This window comes from Centruroides vittatus, unplaced genomic scaffold (assembly GCF_030686945.1).
Source record: "Centruroides vittatus isolate TY-2023 unplaced genomic scaffold, ASM3068694v2 contig_1031, whole genome shotgun sequence".
NCBI classification, from domain to species: domain Eukaryota; kingdom Metazoa; phylum Arthropoda; class Arachnida; order Scorpiones; family Buthidae; genus Centruroides; species Centruroides vittatus.
The window spans coordinates 18548-34721 of record NW_027120669.1 but is presented as its reverse complement, the minus strand read 5'-3'; the positions used below and the strand labels follow the sequence as shown (position 1 = coordinate 34721).

At 28.7% G+C, this 16174-nt stretch overlaps 1 protein-coding gene across 1 annotated transcript in view; it reads left to right on the top strand.

The window, feature by feature from the left end:
* LOC136990833 (dual specificity protein kinase CLK2-like) overlaps positions 1 to 16174 on the top strand; it is a 56706-nt gene that overhangs the window by 24613 nt on the left and 15919 nt on the right. The gene's annotated exons all lie outside the window — the stretch shown is intronic.

Here is a 16174-nt window from a genome sequence, read left to right as displayed (position 1 = left end):
CAATCAGATTTTTTACATTTATTCAAATTAAAGCGTATTCATTTAATTTCTTCAAATATCATTATTCAAAGTCTAAGACATTGGCACTCATTAACATCTTTAAAGCTAAGTATGCTTACAATATGGCATGCAGACTCAAAAAGGTTTGCCATCCCTGTCCTACAGTATCATCTTATCCTTGTGCCTTATTTGAAGAATAAGATAAATAAAAGTAATGGTTTAAACTACTATCCTTAAATCTGTGTTTTTTTACAACTTATAGCTTTTGTTGAAGTTATTTCTAGTTATCCTACAACTAGTTATGCTTTGGAGCTTTTCCCCTCTCCTTAGGTAAAGTTGAGTTATTTACCAGTTGGAAGACAATAGCAAAGAAGAGAAAGAAGTCTAGGAAAGTTGTTACAATGAAGTGAAAATTGTAAAAACTGTTATTGTGGGACTGATGGAAAAAGGATATTAAGCAGAAAGATTTTGTTGTGGGTTCCTATAGAAGTTGGTCGGGGAAAAATCTAAAAGTTTGTTGTTGTTAGGTTTATTATAATGAGATTCCATTGTATGTAGCAATCATTAAATGGACAATTTTATTTCAATTTAGTAAATAACTGAAAATTTAAATGCTTATATTAAAATAAAATATATATACTGTATATATAGATTCATTGCCATGTAAATTGATAAATGATTTAGATGATTAATGTTTGATCATTCTACAGTTGAAAGCTAAATATTATAAAAACGTACAGTCAAACCTCACATTTTGAACAAATTGGTTTAGGAACAGAATTTTAAATTCATATTTCTCCCAGTTGTGAACTAAGCAACTCGACAAGAGTTGACCACAGATTAGAGAGATAAAGATGGTCAACTTCCTATAATTTCTATGTTAAAAGAAAGTTGATGGCCTGATCATGACAGAACTACTGATTCAGAAGTTAGTGGTGCCAAGATCACCCATGTCATTAGATGTCACAACATGAATCATCAATGACATTGCTATTTAAATTAGATTTTAATGTGCATGCAGGAAAGATAATACTTCCATTTTCATATATTGCAGTTGAATTTAAATTAAATGAATAAAAATCATGTTAATTGACATTCACGTAATGTAAATGGCATCCAAGAATTTATTTAAAGGTTCCTAAGTCAAATTAAATAACAAAAGTTTATTATATATCTTACTGTAAAAGTCCAAAGTCTGGTAACACTTAGAAATTACTGATAAATCCAAACATTTACTGATATTGAGTGGTAGAAGTCCAAAATCCTAGATAAAATGCCCACATTTTTGGTTTTTATCATGAGATACTGGTAAATGTTCAGTTCTACCAATTGGCTTGGGTAAAAAAAAGGATTCATAGGTTTTATCTTAATATTTCTGTTGTTTTTTAATCAACTTTAAAATGTACATTAAGAAAATGAAAGTATTATTGTAATGATTTTTAAAATAAATTTGGCAATAAATAAGCAGTGTAAATGAATAAATTGTCTATTATATGATTTGTGTGTGTGTGTGTTTATTCTTGTTATAGTGTTGTTTTTAATGCAGAAGAATGAGTGACATAATATGTAGCAGATTTTATATTATGAACTTTAACTGAATTAGTGAGTAAGAAGAAAGACAATTCTTACTTAACTAATGGACAGTGTAACACACTGTTAAGTGAATTGAAAGATACAAAAATCATGGCCAGTAAAATCTATTTACAAAAGATGTTTGAAGTGTTACAATGTTCTCAACATCAGAGTGAAGAGAAGCTCATATCATCAGTCTACTGGAAAAGAAATTCTTTACTATGTTTAATGTTAACTGTTTAATGTGATATGAAAACCTCACATTGCTATTGGTCATAGTGAAGAACTCTGATGGCTATGAAACTGAATTGTAAGTATAAGACACTGACTATTAAATCTATTATTATTATTTAAGATTATATAAACCTTGTGTAGAGAAACAAGAAACATTGGAAAAGAAAGGTAGTGTGATAAAACTCATCCTACACAACAAAATGAATTCACAATTCCAGATTGAGTTAATTGATGTGCAATCCAATGTATCGAAGTTCATACTGATATGCCAGAATTATTTGACAAAATTTATTACTCTCTGAGCATCAAAATCAAAAGGGCTTGAGGATGTTGCATATCATCTTTTGGATATTTTCACAACTTTTGGCACACCTAATGTTATTCATTCTGATACTAGTAGAGAGTTTTGTAACCAAGTTATCCAATGTTTGTGACATGTGGACTGATATAAAGGTAGTTCATGGAAAAACGAGCTCATTCAGTCTCATGGATCAATTGAATGTTCAAACCAGGACACATGATTTAGTAAACAATGCAGACACTGAAGATTTGGAAAAAAATGTTAAACATTGGCGATGGATGAATGTAGCTAGAAAGAACAGTACAATTGGAGTAGAGAACAAAACTGCAGGAGGCTGGCAAGAAAATACACGACCAATCAGCAGGGACATTGTATTTGACTTCAGTTGAAATTGAGATGGTGGATCCATAACAGCTGTGATGTAAAAGTGATGCTGTTTTGAAAGACTGCCAAAGATGGTTTTGAAATGCAAGCAAAGAAAATGAAAATAGCATCTTGTAACAAAATTACAAAATTATCAGTTGGACAGAATGTAAGAATCAAAAGTGCCAGATATAGACCAAGCAAAAGATTGGTGCAAAATTAACAATAGCTATGGTCATAAATGTATTGGGTTATTTGGAAAGTAATTTTGTTTTTTTATTACTAGAAGAATTAGTTGTATTTTTACCTGCCAATTTCATTTTAAACCACATTTTCATTATATATTTTGACAGCTGACATTTTAAGGCTTATTTGTAAAAAATTTTATTTGATTCTGTACAATTTTTTTTTTTTTTTTTATCTCCCATCAAATATGGAAAATCGAAAGCATGATTTTCGGTATATTTTGCTTTTTTATTACCAAAAAATCAAAATGTTGTTCAAGCAAGAAAAAGTTGTGGTACATGTATGGAGATGTGTTGAGAGAAAGACAATGTCCAAAACTGATTCACAAAATTTCGTTCTGGCAATTTCAATATTGAAGATGCACCACATTCTGGATGGCCTGTTGAAGCCAATGAAAACAAAATAAAGGTACCAATTGAAGCAAACTGCCAAGTAACAACATGTGAAATCACTAAGAGATTAATTAATATGCCTTTTGTGTCCTTAACTTAATTTAAACTTATCTCGTCTACTAGTACTTTATCAATTAACAGGACTTATTATACTAAATTTATGGATGCAGCAGTTGGGTCTTACAAATTAGAAATAATAATATTTATTTAAATCACCGCAGTTATACTAAGAGGTTGAATTTGAACTGTTTATGATTACTTGAAATGAATTGGTTTCGTTCCAAAGCTCGATATATGGGTTCTACATGTTCTTAAAGAGAGATGCTCTCTTTGGTGGGATTTTAAGAAAACTTCTTTTTGAGTTTTCACCAGACAATTTAACAATTGATTCGAAAGTGTACTGCCATCGAGTAAACAAATTGAGTAATATCATCAAACAGAAAAGGCCAGAATTGATCAACAAAAAAGGTGATGTTTTACCATGATGATGCCAAATTTCACACAAGTTTGGTAACTCATCAGAAATTGTTACAACTTGGATGGGATGTACTACCACACCCACTATATTTGCCAGATCTGGAACTCTTGGATTATTACTTGTTCTGGTCTTTACAAAAGTTTTTAAACAGTAAAACATTTACTTCAAATAAGGATGTCAAAAGTCACTTGGATCAGTTTTTAAAAATCAAAACTTTTATGAATGGGGAATCATGCTACTACCAGAAAGATGGCAACAGGTCTCTGACCAAAACGGTCAATATATAATTCAATAAAATATTTATATATTATAAGAAAATTGTTTTTCCCCCATGAAAAAATATGAAATTACTTTCTGAACAACCCAATAGTATTAAGGATGATGAATTTTATCAACTTGGAACTAAGATTGGAAATTGATGTCATTATACACTAGGAAGCAATTTACATTGTGCAAAGAAAATTTTATTGCATTGAAGAAGCAGGAAAAGAAGTTAGTGTACAGGAAGAGGTTTCATTTTTGGCCAAGGGTTCAAAAAATGTGTTCAACAAAAATATTTTTGTGCAAATCATCTTTCTCGTGCAATTTGAAATGTCATAATAGTCAACCATGTTTTCAATAGTCAGAAGTAAATTTTCTCTATTATCACATGAATTATTCATATAAATTTGTTTAAAACTATAAAAAAAATTTACTATTTTACTATGATGTAGAGTTTATTATAGCCAGGCCTTGTATTTGCTCATCACTGGCCACTAAATTTGTTTATCCAGAGGCTAAAAACTACACCCAAACAAGTAATAAAAATTAAAATATACAGTAGAACATCGATTATCTGAATACCGATCAACCGAAACATCAGTTGACCGAAAGTGTTTCAGTTGGCAAATTCAAATTTCCTCTAGTGCAATATTTGGCTATGTCTTGGCTACTCCAATATTATTTTTGTTGGTGTGCGTGTTTTAGCTGGCAGCACTGGCGTGACCATGAGAGGGTACTTAAGGAGTTGCCAGTATTTGAAAGAGGCTTTTTTCCCCCCATCATGAATGGTGAGTTTTGCTTCAGCTCAAAGGAGAATGTAGTCCAAGCAGCTGACATCTCAAGATAAACCCAGAGTTTTGCTTGTTTTGTGTGGTGTTTTTTGAAGACTGTCAGGACGTGTGTTGTGCTGAATCGGAATGCTTTTGATACTAGATTAACTTCCAAAATATAATTATTTTGTTTTTATATTTTTCAATATATTTAAGGTAGATGTACCAGTTCTGGCCAGAAAACAAATTTAACTTAAAAATATAATCACAAATGAAACAAACTTTTATTGTTAACTGTTCACACAGTTAACAATAAAAGTTTGTTTTATTGGACAGATTTGAATATGTGGTGATTATATTTTTTAAGTTAAATTTGTTTTCTGGCCAGAACTGGTACACTGGCCAAAACTGGGTACATCTACCCTATTTTATTTGTGCAAAATAAAGAAATAATTTTTAACAATACAATAGCCACGATTATTATTTAAAAAGAAATTTTCATTAGGCTTAACATTGATGAAAATTCAACACGAAGTGACACAACAGAGAAAAATTTCAGCATGGGATAGGTTAATATATTTTTTCATACGTGTTCAGTTATCCGAACAACCCCAGTCCTGAATTGTTTTGGATAACTGAATTGATTCTCTACTGTATTGTAATAAAAACACACAATTTTTTAAAATGTTTTGTTTTCTTAGTGTGGTATTTATGTTAATTAATGAACATTATCTTCTAACCTTGGTGTGTTAAAAATAAATTTAAAACATTATAAGATACATAATATAATAAAATATTTGTTGGTATTAAAAATCCCGCAACCAGTTGCTTAACTTTACTGGCAACATTTCGTGATACTATGTCTGTTATGAAATTTTATTAAAGAACTTTTTAATTTTTAGTTGTTATAAAATGACAAAAACTTAATTTTGATTGTAGGGATGGTTTTATAAAAAATTTCAAATGCTAATAATGAGTAATATTGTCATTAAGTTAAACCCTACTTGAGATACGACACACAATCCCCCTTTATCTACCTATTCCAACTGCCAAAATTTACTCTTATGTATGTGTCTACTGGAATTTATTATCTGGAATAAAGAGACTATCTTACAGCTTCAAGGTCAGGAACATTATTTATTACCAAAATTATTATCAAAATTTAATAGCATCAAGTCCGTTAATACACAAACTTCCCTGCAAAATTTCAGAAATTTTTGACAAAAATTACAGGAAATACACCAACAACTGCCATAAATGATCGGGCTAAATTTTGAATACATGATTATAGATTGGAGATAAATTTGGCACTAGAGTTCGGTGTTAGGTGCCATCTCTTATTAAAATTAATAATTATAATATTTAATTAATTAATTTAGATTAAACTGGAAGAAAAGAATTGGCCTGAAGCAGGACTTGAACCCGCAACGCCCGCTTACCGTGCGGACACATTGCCAGTTACGCTACGCCAGTTACAGGCCAATTATTTTCTTTCAGTTTAATCTAAATTAATTAATTAAATATTATAATTATTAATTTTAATAAGAGATGGCACCTAACACCGAACTCTAGTGCCAAATTTATCTCTAATCTATAATCATTTATTCAAAATTTAGCCCGATCATTTACGGCAGTTGGTGTATTTGCTTATGATATCGAGTTTCATTTGATGTATGTTTGTATAAAAGTACAGGAGTTAAGTTTTAAAGAGGTTGAACAAAATCATGCTCCCCACATATACACTAACATCCATAGATACAGAAATCCCTCCATTTTTTTTTTTTCTTTTCATGATGTTTCAAGGTGTCCTGAGTTTAAAAATGTAAAAATCTTGGGGGTCATTTTTTTGACTGATTGCCATACTTTTCCTCTGTTATACTGCTTATAAGAGCTGGGGGGAAAAATTATCCAAGTAGATCAGTATAACTGGACATTTACCAGTAATTTCTAAGAGTTACTGGACTTCGGACTTTTACAGTAACATATATAATATAGTATTACATTATATACAATATTACATTGCGTTTGTAGGTATTTTTAGCATGAAATATGGCTAAAAAATAAAAAAAAAGATTTGAGGGTCAAGAATGGATTAATTCATTTTATATTGTTTATGGGAAAATTTGTTTTGGCTTTAGAATAACTTTTAGGTTTGAAAACCAAGGTTTGACTGTATTTTGACATGCTATTTTATAGCATGTCTACCAAGATAAACTATTTTTACAGGGAGATTATTCTTATGTCAGATGGCTCCTTTTGAAATTTGAAACATTGAAAATTAAATGATCAATTTGCATTATTAAGTTTTGTTATAAGCTTGAGATATTTTGTAGCAGAACAATGTAAATGCTGAAAATATGTCAAAGAAGGTAGAATCCCTACCTTCTTTAAATCTCTGTATGGAAGATGATCCACTTCCAGGCCAACCAGTAACATGTAACAAGGAACTAATTGCTAGGATTCAGGAGGAAATTACTGGTTCATTGACAGTCAATAAATGATGTGGACTCACACTGGTTATTTCATGCAGATCCTCCATGACAACCTTTTTCTCTTCCTGAGGTTAAAGAAGTACCTAAAAGGTTGTTATTTTGCATGTTGCACCAAGCTCTCTTGAGATCCAAAAATGGGTTTCAGAGTTTTTACAGTCACGGTATGAATGTTTGCAAAAGAATGTGATAGCAATTGATTATTATTCTGAAGAAAATATATTGTAATTTATTATACTTATTCCTACAATAAAATTATTTTTTTTTTCCTGTTTATTTTTGACACTAATGTGTGTACAAGGTGATTCAAATTAAAGTATTCCTATTTATTAAAGCAAACTTTAGGAAGAATTGGAGTAAAATGTGATTTATTAGGGGTACACTTTCTAGATTGTATGGAAGAAATTTTGAAAATAATAAAATTCACTGATAGGAGAAATATGACAATACAAATCGGAAAAAGATTACAGTAGTGTGGAAATGGACCTCAATTAAACTTTGAATAATTTTATAGCATTCATTCCATATATTAATGGGATACATAAAAATGGTTATGTATCACTAAACGCTGATGACAGCTTTAGATAGTGTCAAGGATAATCTAGTTGAAGGTTCAATGTGTTAGTCATTGTGCATGACCCTAAAACAGACACCATAGTGCTGCATTTTCCTGGTAAATATTTGAATTATGGTATTCTCATTTTGAGTTTTGATTGGTATTTAGTATGGTACTGCTCTTCATCCATTGGTTTTCTGTGAAGATTGCTCTGAATAAAGAGTTTTAATTTGAATCATCTGGTGTGTGAGAGAGTGAGTGAGTGACACATTTGAATATCAAATTGCTGATTTTAGCTACTTGAAAAATTTTAGGATTTATTCTATAACTTATACTGCTTTTAGAAAATTATCTTTTTGGAAATAATATATGAATATAAATCATCAGATATTTTAATTTTGTTTTGAAATAAATTATATCCATTTTTATTCTTTGTTATTTGTGTATCAGTCTTTTGTTAGGAGTGTTATTTTTGGAGACGGGAATTCAATTGTCTTATAACATTAACTTTTGTATATGCAATAAATAAATAACAATAAATAAATAAAATATATATATATATTTAGAACAGAACTAAATATAATGTCTAATAAACTATTATTGAACTAAATATTTAGAGAGTAACAAAAGTTTAGTCGAAAGATAGATACTCAATTATGGACTCTATTATATAATGGATATAACTTTGCATGTTTATGGAATTTGATAAAGCTTTGATATTGGAATATTTCCATTGCTCTGACTTAATAACAAAGCTCCAGTTTGCTTCTTAATCTTTATTCTAATTTTTTCTGTTGTCTTTCTAAACCAAAGAAGGTAGCTCAGTCTTTCTGTTGACTGATATGATATTTGCTCGCAATAAAAGCTTTCATGAAAGATCTAAATATTTGCTTGAGAATACAGTCACCATTATTTTGAGGAGTAGTGATAATTGAGATAAACAATTGTCTTCCAAATTGATCCATAGCAACAAAGAAATGACATCTAAATTGAAAGTATTTTTTCCAAACTGAATATATTGTGATTTTTAGAATAATTTTGTATTTATTAAAAACAACAAATAAAAGGGGTCGGACTCAGTTTTACAGATTACAAAATTTAACGGTGATTACAATTTTCGCTGAAAATTCTAGTAAAAGGAATGTTATCTCCGTATGAAATATTTTATAAAATATGGTGGATATTTTTCAGATATATTTGGTCGAGAGATTATTACGTTTATATATATATATATATTGTTAATAACCTGCTCTCCAAGTGATATAATCGATTAATTTTCTTATATTGTCGAATTGTTAAATTTATACATTATTAGATAATTAACAAATTACTTTTTAAAATAAATTGACGTTACTATATTATTTCGAAAAAATATAATACATTATATCAATAATAAAGCTTGCTTTTCTTAATTCCGTTATATTAGTAAATATTAAAATAGTATTATTCATCAATTAATATTAATGAAAAAAATTTTTTGTTAGCATGATTAGTCGGCAGTCAGTATTTATTTCGCATAAATATGGTCTCGTGCTTTATTTAATAGTTTATCGTTATAGAATCTTAATAGATAAAATTAAAAAATCAGTCTGTTATTTTCAAAGAAATTTCGGAGTAAGAGAGGGAGAGTTTATGTATTTAATGTGGTATTTTGTTTGTTTCGAATAATTACCCATTTAAGAAGCCAATGCATGACTTGCAGTTTGTTTCCTAGATGTTGGCGAATGAAACTTTTGTCTGCGTCCGATTAGCAAGCAAGTTCTATATCCGGTTTATGTAGATTTATAGACGGTTCTTTAGTCTGGTTTCAAGTTTCCTAATAGTGTGATCTTTGTACAAGATATGAAGGTTTAGCTGGTGTGGAAGAATTAAAATCTCTAACAGTTTTTCTAGATTAGAAATACGATCTCTGTCGTCTTTTATTAATCTCCGTAATTATGCTTAGATGCGTAGATAAATTTATAAACAAATTCTGCGACACAACGAAGCTAACTTAATGAAATTGCATACTGAAAACAATTTGATTCCGGATGATAACGCTAAAATTGATTTGTAGAGATGATAGAAGTTGTTTATTATAAACTGTTTGATTTGATAATTTTAATTAAAACAATAGCAATAACTATAATTGTACTGTGCATATCGAAAGTAATTGAATAAATAAAGTGAATACTGTTTTTTGCTGCTTTTAAAATCAAAAGATAAATCAAAGTTTACAGTAACTGTTTTGCGCAACAAATGTTTTTAATTATAAAGGAGATTTTCACTCCTCTCTAATTAACATCGTAAATAAAGCATAATAGATGAAGCTGAGATATAAATAATTTTTTAAAGCATTACAACCACTAAGAAAACCTAAAATAGTAATTTTTTAATAAATGCTAACTTTTCGTCCGCGTTGGGTAGAAGTATTTCATATTTATAACTACTATAAAATATAGTGTTAGCAATAAATCTCATTTCGATATTTTATATTTAATTAGAAATGCATAGTATGTATTATTCATTTTGATGGTTAAAGGAGTTTGACTATTTATACACTAAATACAGTATTCTGTTAATAAATTAGCTCGTTTAATTTTTTTCAAAGTATTTTACAAATTAAATCCCTAAGACAAGAAACAATTCTCATTGGTTTATTTATTGTACGTGCAATAAAGTATATTGTAATAAGTAAAGGAAGAAAATCTTATGAAACTTATGAACTGTTTACGTATTAATTAAGGGAACTTCAAAACTTTATTATTCTATTGAATATAATAACTCTAACTTTTTAAAACAATATTACTGAAATCTAATGAAGTGAATAGACGTAGAGATACAGATGCCCTTCATTCGCCATTGAGGAGCTAAATGTCACGGATTCCGATTCAGTGGGTGGAGTCGATCTTGAAGTTCCAGATGACGTCAAGCAATTTAATCTCGTTCTGTTTTGATGACAGGAATTTGTTTAAAAAAAAATCACTTAAAAGAAGTTATTTATAGTTGAATTTTCGAAAAATATAATTGTATGCATTGTGTTTATTGTTCACTCAACGACGCATTTAAACATTTTATATATGTAAATTTTAATTTTTCTAATCTTCATTTCTTTCTGTATTTATAACAATATAAATTCCTTGTATAATGTTTATAAATATATTAGACGAATTTAATAGCGGAACTGTTTTTTATGTGTAGTCCGTTAAGCTGCGTAGACTTCTTTGTTCTCGTCAATATATCATTCAGAATTATAAATTTTTTTTTTCTGTAAAATTTTCGTACATCTATATTTTATTAGACAGCTGTTCCATAGAATATATTCTATCTTGTGAGAGATCATTTTTCACGCAAGTTTTTTTGGTAAATACTTTGAAAAAGTTAAATCTAGTAAAGACGTGACTTCGCAAAAGATGGCAGCAGTGACTATGTTATCTTTTCCTCCTGTCGATCGATGATGCCTTTTCGAATAGAAACCGACTACTGGCGACTATCTACGAATTGGATGTATGCAGTGACATTTCCACATTTCCTTAGTCTAGTTGAACTGTAGATAATGTTTCCAGGAAGCGTATTCCAGGAACCCTCTCGAGATAGAATGAGAAAGACCCTGTTTACTAGTAACAAGTAAAATTGGTCTTTAGGTGCAGGTTGGTTCAAAGATGATTTTTTTTTTTCCCCGAACATTTTTATTCTTGTAAAAAGATTAAATATCGTTTCGAGAATGGCTTAGCCGAGTTTTGTTAAATTATATTTTTTAACTTGTTCTTAAAGCTAAGTTACAAGCTCGTTTCTTTTGTCGAATAATGTAGTGTTAATTGGGCGACTAATTTAAATTTGTTGTTATAACTCATTATAATTTAGAAATGTGTTAATTTTATTATTACTGAAATAATTAACTCTAGTGATTTATTTAAAGTGTGTGGAATTTAATAAAGTTCTTGAGAATTTCGAAGATAGATTTCTTTTCGTCAGTAAGGTATATTGATTCAATTTCATTTTTGTGGTTTTGAAACATTTATTCTTTAGAGTTTAAGTTGTTATTTTTAGACGAGTAAATACAATAATAAAATTGTTATAGTTTGAACTTATCAGTTGTCATACTGCAAATACTTGAAGTTAAATCACAAGAAAACAACAGACACTATATTATATATTTTCTAGGTGTTTTTTTTTACTTATCTACTCTTTGTAAAAGTAAAATGTATATCAACTTTATTTTGTTGTTTTTTTATATATAAAATGATAAGAATTTAGAACAAATTTATAATTTTTTCATTATTGTAAGTTCAACCAGTACTTTTGACTATTTACTAAAATTTTTTGTTAATGCTAGTAACAAATGGAAAATGTAATTATTATTAGATGTAATATCATTTCATTTATTAAAATATTTTTATATGTACATTAATAAAGTCAGAACTTTGCAATTGGAAGATTTTGTACACAAAAAATTATTTGGTAATTATCCAGTACAAATCTAATGATTATGGATTTACCATTAATTGACTGTATATATGTTACATATTAAACAAAATTGCAATTAAATAATTATTTGCGTTATATAATATACCATATTTACTCGAATATAAGACGACCTCTCATATAGGACGAGGTGTGACTTTAAAGATCAAAATAAAGAAAATTAGATTGTATTAATAAATCTAATTTTATTTCATCTAATAACAAATAAAATATCAAATGAACATAAATGCACACATTGTCCCACAAAAATTACTGGCATTTTAAATTTTAAGGAAAAATCTTGTAAAATCGATAACATAGTTTGTTCATGTAAAGCCAGACGATCAGGAACCTTATTTTGACAATTCTTAACAGTCGAATCCACTTTTCATCAATTACACTTATGAGTTTCTTCGAATTCTGATTTCCAAATAATCATCTGTTTTCATGTGGGAATGAATTAAAACTTATATCAGGCTCTTGTGTAATTTTGAAATTTGATTCAAAAGCTTTGCTTTTCCTATTGCTATTCATCTTTACTCCTGACAATACACAAGAACGATTCAAACGAGCTAGATAAAATACTTTTGTTTTTAAACACCATAAGGTGAGAATCCAGTAAAAAATGCAAGTACACAGTTTACAAAAATCATACAAAAATGAAAAGAATCCTTTGCTTGCGTGTATAGGATGACCTAGGTTTTTGAAGCAGTGAAAAATGGATAAAAACCTTGTCTTGGATGCGAATAAATACAGTATAATGTAATAAACATATATACAATATACAGTAAAGCATCGATTATCCGACCCCCGATTAACCGACTTATCGGTTAACCGACCGCGTTCTAGTCAGCAAATTCAAATGTCCACTAGTGATGTGGCGCTACAATATTTGGTTATGTCTTGGCTACTTTAATATTATTTTTGTTAAATTTTTGCACGTTTTAGCTGGCAGCACTGGCTCGACCATGAAAGGGAGGCTAGTATTTAAACCAGGCCTAATACACTATACTAATAATGTATTTTTTCATACTTTTCGGTTATCCGACTTTTCAGTTATCCGACCAACCCGTCCCCAATTGAGTCGGATAATCGATGCTCTACTGTATATAGGTTTTGAATAATAAAATATCTTGAGGAAATATGTGGTTACATGGAATACAGGGTCTTAATTGAAGAGTACATAAAGTTGAACAAATTATCAAAATACAAATTTTAAAATTAAAGCATTTTTCGTGAAAGTTTAAATAAAATTTTACTGTTTAGATTAAATTGTGTACTTTTTATGAATTTACTTTTAAAATAAGAGTAATCAACATTTGCATTTTTGATTAAGTGTTGTTAAAATATAGTTTGAATTGTCTTCAGAATAAATTTTTAGTCTTTAACATCATCTAATACTGAAAGCATGATTAACTTTAATTAAGATAAATCAAATTTTAACGTAAATAAAAAATTAAAATTTCTTAAATTTGAATTTCCTATTGATTATTATTGAGGGGGAAAATCAATAAATATTAAAATGTCATATATGAAATGTTAATTTATTAATATAATGATATCTTCTAGTTTATGTTCCAAAATTTTTAAATGTTAACGCATTTAAAAACATTTGATTCCAAGCATTCCGTTTTTGGAACACAATTTGTTAAAGAACCTGAAGCAGATTTTGGGTAAGATCAAAAGCATTAATTTGATATTGTATTAAATGTTACCAAAATTAAAGGTTTAAAAATGGTGTTAATTTATTAATCCTATTGAGCTCAATAATAGGATTCAAGTATTTTTGAATTGGACATTTTGACCATATTTTAATTGTGAATTATTTTATAATTTTAATGAATATTCCATTTTTGAAAATTTTTCTGAATGATTTAGTTACTGTTTGTTAATAATTTTTATATGATCTTGCTTATGCAAAATATTGAATTATCAAGTAGGAATTATATGTTTATAGCAAAAATTTGCTATATTTTTTATATCAAACCAATATTTTTGTTTTTTCTTACTACTATAAAGGTAAAATTTTTGGCAAAAGAATTCCTAATTTTGATTATTTAACTCTGAAATTTATACTATTTCTTACATTTTTTCCCAAGTGAATTCATGCTATTTCAGAATACACAACCATCTTTTTTATCCAGTCTTCTATAATTGTTTAGTATTGGTTAACCTTCAAGTTAATAAACATAAAGATCCATTTTATTTTGATTTTGCCAGATTTTTACCATATATCTACATACACAACTAACAATCTTAACATTACTTATCATTATGATTTTGATTACATTCATTATTATTTATGATAATATGAGAGAAAAGGTTTAATAATTTATAATAATTAAAATTTTGTAATAAAACTATATTTTATTTTTATTAAGAAATCAAATTTTTTCATAAATGGGAAGGTATCAAATCACAAAATCAATGTATTGGAAGCCAATTATGTGACAGGTCTGTCTTTGCCATTGGTCATATTGGGCAACAAACGTTTTTCAAATGATTTTGATCTCATATAATAGTTACATTCTGCAGATATTTTTTGAATATTTTGCAACATATTTTAAGTAGTCTGTTTCTCCAGATGGTTTCCTCCTCTTTGCAGTCTTAAGATTGTAGCTGTCCAGTAAAGTACAACTTGTGTTCCAGCATGTCATCCTATAGCCTGTAAAAAGATTGCAGAATTTTGTCAGTGGTAGTACAATCTTGGTAAATGGCACTAAGGATTTTTTTACAGTGTGTAATGATGAAACATGTTTAGTTTTTGCACTACTTCTTTCATAAACTTATGAGCATTTCCTACAAAGATAAACTGCTATACATTCTGAATATGGTGATGTCCAACAACTATGTTTCATTAAGCATCTTTGACCTGCCTTTTGTTTTTTACTTATTGCCATTTCCAAATTAACAATCATATTTTTGGAGACATGTTCTCATTTTTTCCAGCAAATGTAATATCCTCAAAATATGGATCTTTGAGATAGACTATTCTTTTCATGGGATATCTAAATTTGTGATGAAATTCATGATCAAAGTAAAAAACAAAAAGCAAGATGATGGGTTATTTCTATAATTCAGTGTCAGTGTTGGTAAAATCAGTAATATCATTATCAGTCCTCATGGAGTTCAGAACAGATATTCTAGAAAAAATTTAATGTAACATTGAGAAAGACTGTGTGTTTATTTTATAATGTTCTATATAATGAGAGACATTATTTTTTTACAATGACTGTTCATGCTATCAAATGATTTTAAAGTATATGTAGTTAATTAACAATAGCTATTGACTTCAATATTGTTACACTAGTAAAAATTTGCTTGCTGCATGTATCCATGGTAGAATCCACTACGATGTCTTGTGCACAGCTGCTTGAGTAGAATGATGCAAGAACTATTGATTTTGTAACATATCCTTAGTTAAGTTTTTAACAAATAGATACCATTAATATATTTATACAGTTGAACCTTACTTAAAGAGCATAATTCATTCCAGAATCTTACTTGTAATGTGAAACACTCGTTAAGCAAAACAATTTTTCCCATAGAAATTGATGTAAAATATGATAGTGTGTTCAATGCTGGAAAAAAAAAAAAACTCAAACACCGTATTTAGTTGTGTATAAGATGAGGTTTTTATTTATTTTTCACTGCTTCAAAAACCTAGGTTCTATATCCATGAGTGAAGGATCCTTTGCGTTTTTGCAATAATTTTTGTGAACCATGTATAGTTAATGCTGCCATTATAGCAGTGTGTTATCGAGATCAAGGTGAATGTCACTTTTAAAGAGATGATCCGAAAATTGCTAGTCACTTAGCAATGATTATAAATGTAGTTATTTCATATTTGTTAAATTGGTATTTTCAATGAATATTTGTAAATTCTGAATTATTAAAAATAAACTTTTTTCCTGTCAAGTGCATTATAATCTTTTGGTTTTGCTACATGGGTATCAGGTGCATGGAAAAGCAATCTTCAAAAGCTGATAGCAGTCAGTCATTTAGGAAATACTGAATTTTAAATTCACTCGACAGATCATAGGACGATCCTTTGTGGAGTAAGAGTGAA